At 27.7% G+C, this 7,293-nt stretch overlaps 1 pseudogene; it reads left to right on the forward strand.

The window, feature by feature from the left end:
• Nucleotides 1-1,731: 1,731 nt before the first annotated feature.
• Nucleotides 1,732-6,931, forward strand: LOC119615434 (annotated as a pseudogene).
• Nucleotides 6,932-7,293: the final 362 nt, after the last annotated feature.

Consider the following 7,293-nt stretch of genomic DNA (forward strand, 5'->3'; position numbering starts at 1 on the left):
AACAAAAATGCCTGATGATTTCTTATTCAATATTTGATTAATACAAATTTGTAATAACCCCAGTATTATGGTTGAATAAATTTAAGTGTAAATTCAATATTGTTAGAGATTGAAAATTTGCAACATATTTTACAATGTCAATTAGTAAAATATGGGTAAATTTACATAATACTTGATAGTACTACAAACATAGTAACAATTCAAGAGAAGAGAAATTGTAGTAAAATATTTAGATATTTTGTATAGAAAGAATTTTTGTGGCAAAACACTTGACTGCTTACAACGAAGGACTTTAGACATTTAGACTTTAGACATTGAAAAAAGGAAAATTAAATAAGATTTAGATTTGTTTGTAGAAGGAAGTACATACATAAATACATCAGAAGTTGTATTGGAAACCTAAAGAAAGTAGAGTAAAATCTTTTTCTAAGTAAGAAATATATAAAAATTTAATACATTTTTAATATTTTTATCAAAAACGTTCAAATGGTGTATAATTTTTATTCACCTCTAATAAAAAGAAATTCACCACAGCAAAATTTTTTTTGATTTTAACCATATTTGAAAATTATTTGTAAAAAATTGGTTTTTGGGTCTAATATTTTCTCACCACTAGTAATAAGAAATTCACCACACCTAAAAATTGTAAAATTCTTACAAAAAATATTATTTTTTCCTGAATAGTTATTACTTGCTGATGAATTTGTTAAATTTTTTATAAAATTATTCATTATTTTACAAAATATATATTCACCTCTAACAAAAAGAAATTCACCACACTGAGATTTTCATGGATTTTTAATATCTGGTATAAATACTGATAAAAACTTAGTTTTTTAATTAAAAATTTTACTCACCATTAAGAAAACTAAGTTCACCACACCAAAAATTTTCCTAAAATTTCAAAATTTTTACGAAAAATTTAAATTTTTAAGACAATTAGCTTAAAATATTAAAATTTTTATAAAAAATTTGAGTATTTTACAAAATGTATATTCACCTCTAACAAAAACAAACTCACCACAACAAATTCTTTTAAGTTTTGACATACATTTTATATATTCATTTCAAAAAGGGGTTATTTTCATAAAAATTATACTCACCATTAAGAAAACTAAGTCCACCACACAAAAAATTTTCCTAAAATTTCAAAATTTTTACGAAAAATTTTAATTTTTAATATAACTAGCTTAAAATATTAAAATTTTTATAAAAAATTTGATTATTTTATAAAATTTATATTCACCTCTAACAAAAAGAAATTCACCACACCACAATTGTTTAAGTTTTGACATAAAATTTGTATATACTTTTCAAAAATGTGTTATTTTCATTAAATTTATACTCACCATTAAGAAAACTAAATTCACCACACTTCAAAACTAACGAATTTTAAAAAAAATGTTGATAAATTTTATAGCGGCTGCTAGAAAAACATAAATTAAGACATTATTTTCCTATATTTTTATATTTAACCTCCTTTAAACTTTATAAAATTATTTTTGTCTTTTTTAAAATTTTTTCCTTAATTTCCAAACTTAATTTTAAAAAAAAAGTGGTCCCTCCCATTTGCATATGGAAAAAAAGAAGAAATAAAATTGGTTTTTGCTATGAACTTGCATGCAATACATGTTTTGTAGCTCATTTTTAACAGCCCCTCAAAGCATATAAATTAAGGTCCTAGTAATTATTTCAATTATAAACATATACCCACTTTTTCACACTCTCTAGGTCACATGAGACCCTCATCACCTTTGCTGGATTCTGTGCGTGATCAATTTGAAGATTACGATCAGTTGGCAAAAGATTTTACAAGAGTTTTCTTAAATGTAGAACCATCGTGCCTAACAATGCTCATTTATTTGATGTCACCTTTCTGGTGGGACAGTCAAAACAAAAAGCACGCTTTATCGGTGTGCGAGCGATACTGGGTGTTAGAAGTAGAGTGTTTCAGGTAAGTTAATGATTTGACTCAAATGTGAAGTAATTTTTTTATATTTTCTTTTTTTCTTAAACTATAGGAAATGCTTTATGGCATCCAAACCGGTTTCGGTTCACCACAAATACCAGTTGCTGAAATATTTGCGCGTCCAGCGCCTTCATTGGTTTCACCACAAAATCAAAACCCAAAAGTAATAATTATCTCACCGTACCCGATTCCGATTCGATACGACCGAAAAGTGTTCCTTCCTCGCCCATGGTTAAAAGGGCTTTCTCACGCCTCGGCACCATCACTGCCGGCTGGGGTCGTTCCATACGCAACAAGAATGCCAATCAATTGAATCCGGAGGATAAAAGAAATGGATTTCATCCACAGATTGTTCGAGTAAGAGTTTGATTTTCTATAAATACAAATATATCGATGTGTGTTTTTTTCCGTCTTTCTTTATGTTTCCTTTTTTTAAAAACAAAATCAAAATATACCAAACACTACGTTACGTGTCCTTTGTACTTTGACTTTGCCCTGTATAAAATATGGTGTATAAATGTCCTTGTAAAAAATATTTACAAAAAAAAAAAAACAAACTAATGTGATGTGTTGCAACAATTGTGTTTTGAAAACTTTTTTTCTTGGAATTTTTGTTTGTTTTTCGTTTTTTTATTTCTGGCTTGTTTAATGTTATTTTAACAAAAAATTGGCTTGTGTTTTGTTAAATTTTTTGGGTTTATTTTCAAAATTTTTTTTACAAATTTTATATGGATTGGCTTGTTATATTAAATTTTATAAAAATTGTTAACCAAATTTTTCTTTACAATTTTTAATTTTTTTTTTTTGAAATTTTCTTAACATTTCCTGCATTTTTTATGATTTTTAAACATTTTCTAAAACTCACCACTAACAAAATTATATTCACCACACCTATATTATTACATATTTTCAATTATTATTTAAAAATTAACTTTTTGCTATAAAAATTTTATTCACCACTAATAAATCAAAATTCACCACCCCTTAATTTTAATTTAAACTGTATAATTTTTCATAAAACATATATTTTTCTTAACAATTTCATATTCATTACGATTTAAACGTATACACCTTAAACAAATTTTTAATATTTCCAAAAAATTTTTAAATTTTTCCACAAAAATCCATAATTTTCATAAATTTTGAACTCACCACTAACAAAACTAAATTCACCATACCAAATTTTTTAATTTTTTCATATTATTTTAAAATAATGAACAAAAACCGCTATTTCTAATACATTTTTTACCCACCTCTAACTAATGGAAATTCACCACACCCAAAATTTTGCGAAATTTAACAAAATTTTTATAAAATTTAAAAATATTCCATATTTACTGACAACTTCCATCTCCATTTCGACATTTCTTTAACTTTTCTGCTAAAATTCAAAATCACCACTAACAAATGGAAATTCACCACACTAAAAATTTTGAAAATTTTATAAAATTTTTAACAAATATTTGATAAATAAAATAAAATCCGTACTTTTTGGAAAATTTTTTACTCACCTCTAACGTTCACACCAAAATGTTGAAAAATTTACTAAACTTATTATAAAATTTTAAAATTTTCCATATTTGCTCACAAATTATATACTTATCTTGACATTTCCTTAACTTTTCTGCTAAAATTCAAACTCAACACTAACAAATGGAAATTCACCACTCTAAAAATTTTGAAAATTTAATAAACTTTAAACAAAAATTTCAATACTAAATCAAAAACCTTAATTTCCGACAAATCTTTAACTCATCACTAACAATTGGAAATTCACCACACCAATTTTTTTCAAAATTTTACCAAAATCTATGAAAATCTAAACAAATGACACATTTTCTGCCTAATTCAATACTTACCTTGACTTTTCTGATAAATATTTTACTGACCACTAATAATTGGAAATTCACCACACCAAATTTTTTTGGAAAATTTTACAAAATTTGTTTAAAAATTCATTGTATTCATGTTGTATCTCATAATTTTATTTATATTTTTGACATTTCAATTCGTTTGAGTCTGAATTCAATTTTACATTACTGTGATTTTGAACTTCACTTTTATTCACCACTTTTGTATTGAAAATTTTTCATATTGTTGTGAATTTTTCTTTTTAAATGTTATTCACCTTTTTCATTTTCTTATTCACCTTATAATTTCTTAAAACACTCTCTTATAACGGTCACTTTCTCTCTTCTAAATTGCATTGTATTGCTCATTTCACTCTCACCTTTATGTTTTCTCAAATGCACTTTTGTTTTCACTCTCTTTTACATCAATGTCTTTAAATCTCTCTCACAAACTTTCAAACCCACCACCTACCTGTCTTGTTCGTTTTTTTTTTTCGTTGATGTGAACGTTGCAAAATTTTGAATTCATTATAAACAAAAAAAATCATTAAAAACTAAAAATTATTCTCATTTTTTATCTCTTCATTGCATTTTACAAAAAAAAATCAAATCACCTCGACGGTTTCAAAAATTTTTAATTATCTTAAATTATAATTTGCATTTAAAAATTGTTTTTTGTTTCGAAAAATTTTATTTAATTTTGTGTTGCTCCACTTTTTGCAAAAACCAACACAACAACAACAACAAATCTATAGACAGGGATAGCAAAGAAAAAGACAAAGATAAATCGGGCAATAATTTGGCCGTGCCAAGACTGTCAGTGTGTGCCGATGCTCAGAAAGTGGATAGGGCGAAATTGGCGCAAACCGAATTCAATATAATAGAATTTGATCCGGATACTTTTAGAGTTTTGCTGGATTATTTGCATACGGGGACATGTCCTTTGACCTGTGTTTCCATACCGGGTAAGTTTATTTCCCTAAAAGTTCAATCAAAATTTTAAATGTTTATTGCTTTCCTTAAGGTCTTCTATGTGCGGCGGAACATTATGATCTACCCGAACTGCTGCAGGCCTGTTTTCATCACTGCAAACAGTTTTTGCGCATAGAGGTGGTGTGCCCTATGCTGATTTCTTTGGAGAACTATTATTGGCGTTATACCTCGGCCTCGGAATTGGTGAATATGATTTTATCGTTTGTAGAGAATAAGGCCCATGGTCTCTTCAAATGTCCCGAGTTCCTTAATCTCTCCGAGTCCATGGTGCAAATGATCATGTGCCGCGAACTGCAGTGTCCTGAAATACGCAAATTTGAGGCCATGTTGGCCTGGGCCCGCAATAAGGTTTCCAAAATGAAAATCCAACCCAATCGTGATACCCAATTTGAATTCGAATGCATAATGGATAGATTGACGCGTGATTTGGAGCTATGCCGCATCTCGCCCACAGAACTCTTATCCATAGTTCTACCCTCCAAGGCCTTGAAAAATGAACGCATTATGGAGACCCTAATGATGCAAGTCAATTTAGGCACTTATCGCATGCAGGAATTGGATGAATATCGTCAACAGTTGCGCAGTCAAGAATCGGCGGAGGCTACGGTACAAGTGCATAGGGGTGGATGAGATAGTAAGAATGTTAGTTTCGATATTGATCGTGGCGGTGGCAGTGGTGCCAGTGGTGGAGATGTTTCAAACGCTTACGATTCCACGGCCGATGATGAGGTGGAATTTTATAATGATTTTGATGCAACTCCTACGACCAGTCGGGTGGCCGCCCAAATGCAGGCGGCCAAAGAGGCGCGTAGGCGTCGGTGGGCGGGTGATGGCTCATCGGCGGGTAGTAGTGAATGTGGTGGTGGTGGTAGTGGGGCTGTTAAGAAACATTAAGGAAATCAAAAACTTTTCACTTCAGAACTTTAAAAGTTTTTCTTCCACTTCTTAATATTTGAACAAAATTTGATATTTCGCGTTGCCATTTCATAGAAAATTATGGAAATTTTGAAATTTTATTTTTAAATTTCCAAAGTTGTTTACTTTCTCTTACTAGCAAAATAATTTATTAATATCGCGTTGCCATTTTAAGGAAAATTTTGGAAATTTGAAAAATTAAAACAAAAATTTGGCAAATTTCCAACATTTTCTTCGACTCTCAAAAAAAATATTAAGATTTTTGATTTGCCAACTAGTTTTTAAATAATTTAAAAATACTCGCGTTACCAACTTGAACATTATTTAGAAATTAATTATTAAAGAAATCGAGAGCTTTTATTTCAGAACTTTAAAAGTTGTCAATTTCTTCATATTTGAAAAGATTTAGGTATATCGCGTTGCCATCTTATTTGAAATTTTTAGATACTGGATAAATTTAAATAGAAATGTTTAAAATTTTTTTAAACTCTTGTAAAAACATTGAAGATTTTAGCTTTGCCAACTAGCTTTAAAACATTTATACATTTTCGAGTTACCAACCAAATGTTTGTTAGAAATTTTAAGAGAAATTCTTATTTAACTTTAACTGAAAACATTTTCTTTAGTTAAGCTAAGTGTTTCTTAAAAAAATATTATTACGCGTTGCCAACTAAATTAAATTTTATATGTTTTCAAAGTTTTTATGACACTATCTATAACAATTCCCAAAGTATTATAAAGTTCTTATACAAATATATAAAATATTTGCATTGCCAACTTATTTTTAAATATTTACACATGTTCGCGTTGCCAACTTAAAGATTTTTTGTAAATTTTAAAAGAAATTCTAAAACAACTTTAACTGAAAATTTATTCTCCAGTTGGGCATACCTTTAATATACATACTTTTAATATGAAATTTTGTTATAACGCATTGCCAACTAAAACAAATTTTATAAATATTCAAGGTTTTGCAACAAATTTCTTTAACAATTCTAAAATTCTTATAAAAATATTGCCCATAATCGCATTGCCAAGTAAATTATAAAACATTCACCATTTATCGCGTTGCCAACTTGAATAATTTTTGTAGATTTTTAAAAGAAATACTTAAACATTTACCATTTATCGCGTTGCCAACTTGAATAATTTTTGTAAATTTTTAAAAGAAATACTTAAATAAGTATAATATATAACATTTTCATAAGTTTAACTTACTTTTTCTTAAAAATTAAAAAAAACGAGTTGCCAACTAAAAAAAGATTTATACATTTTAAAGGTTTTTATAACAATTTATTTAATGATTGCATAACTTTTCAATAATTTTGATGAAAAAATTTAAATTTCAACGCATTGCCAACTAAATTATTAAACATTTACACAATTTCGCGTTACCAACTCTAAAATGTTTTACCAACTTAAATAAATTTTATAAATTTTCAAGGTTTTTATAATAATTTCTTTAAGAGTTGTAAAATTTTTCGAAAATTCTCATAAAAATTTTATATTATATCGCATTGCCAACTCATTTATTAACCTTTTTAAAGATATAGACACTTTAGCGTT

Source organism: Lucilia sericata, unplaced genomic scaffold (genome assembly GCF_015586225.1).
Source record: "Lucilia sericata isolate MDLA Ls3-8-SP2 unplaced genomic scaffold, ASM1558622v1 Contig005158F_arrow, whole genome shotgun sequence".
Classification (NCBI taxonomy): Eukaryota; Metazoa; Arthropoda; class Insecta; order Diptera; family Calliphoridae; genus Lucilia; species Lucilia sericata.